Here is a 1,407-nt window from a genome sequence, read left to right as displayed (position 1 = left end):
AAAAAACGTTCTCATCGTGTATTAGTAGCCAAGACACTTCAGTTTTTCGAAAAGTCTATCTAGCCCACTAGCTGAATCAGAAAAAACACACTGATCCTCTCTAGTAACATTAAAATCCCAAAGCGTTGTCTGAAATAGCATTTTATAATCATCTACTAGTTCGGCACACATTGTCCCACATTATTTATTATTTAACCGGCTAGAGCTACACAGGAAATACGTAATCGAAGTGCACACAGTTCACAGGCACTTGCAAAACTCGATAGTCGAAAGCCAACTAGAGACGTCACGAATGCAGAAAGTAGTGTGAAAAGCAGGCGATCCGATCTGAAACACCTTGTCTCCCTAACTATGTATGGTGTAACGATGTGTCTCAGGTTTACAGGACAGCTGACTGCAGACTTGCGCAAATTAGCAGTTAATATGGTTCCTTTCCCACGCCTGCATTTTTTCGTTCCTGGGCTTGCCCCACTGATGGCTTGTGGCAATCAGCAGTAGAGAGCCCTCACTCTTCCAGAGCTTACGCAACAGATGTTTGATGCTAAGAACATGATGGTAGCTTGTGATCCTCGCTATGGTCGATACTTGACTGTTGCTGCTATCTTCAGAGGTAAAATGTCCATGAAGGAAGTGGATGAGCAGATGCTCAACGTTCAAAATAAGAAAACCAGCTACTTTGTAAATGGATCCCAAATAATGTTAAAACTGCAGTGTGTGACATTCCACCCCGTGGGCTGAAAATGGCTGTTGCATTCATTGGAAATTCTACTGCTATTCAGGAGCTCTTCAAGCGCATATCTGAGCAGGTTACTGCTATGTTCCGCCGTAAAGATTTCCTTCATTGGTACACTGGAGTGGGGATGGATGAAATGAAGTTTACTGAGTCAGAGTCGAATATGAATTACTTGGTGTCTGAAACGTAACAGCCCATTAAGACCGTTTAAAACGAACATTTCATAGTCTAATTCACAATCGCACATGTAAACAAAATATGTAACTCGCCTAGAAAAACTTATAACTGTAAAGAATAACTGTTTAATCTATTTCAGTTCAAAGTGTAGAAGCTCTGTAAATGAAGGGAATAATTCCCACGAAGAGAGTCTCTAGTAATTAATAAAAATATAAATGTATTATTGTAATTTCTTATTTGAGAGTTTATTCTCGAAAGAAATAACAGACATGTACTAATATCATAGTGTTGTTACTGTACTGAGCAGACATTCGTTTGTATATGTATTTTCAGTTTTTTGTATAAATTTTAATTGTTAATTAATCAAATATTCATTTTAAACAATGCCGAGTATTGTTTGGGATGGTTTAGAACATATATATAGTGGTAGCCATATTGGTATACGGGAGTCAGTACATTGTGTGATTTTAGACAGAAAGCATGTAGCTTATTGTGAT

The 1,407-nt window shown here is 38.1% G+C and overlaps 1 pseudogene; it reads left to right on the top strand.

Moving 5' to 3' along the window:
• Positions 1 to 330: 330 nt before the first annotated feature.
• LOC126156089 (tubulin beta chain-like) lies at positions 331 to 923 on the top strand (annotated as a pseudogene).
• The last annotated feature ends 484 nt before the right edge of the window (positions 924 to 1,407 follow it).

The sequence above is a fragment of the Schistocerca cancellata genome, chromosome 2 (assembly GCF_023864275.1).
Source record: "Schistocerca cancellata isolate TAMUIC-IGC-003103 chromosome 2, iqSchCanc2.1, whole genome shotgun sequence".
NCBI lineage: Eukaryota > Metazoa > Arthropoda > Insecta > Orthoptera > Acrididae > Schistocerca > Schistocerca cancellata.
Note: the sequence above shows the minus strand (reverse complement) of the source record. Positions and strands in the feature narration are given on the sequence as shown.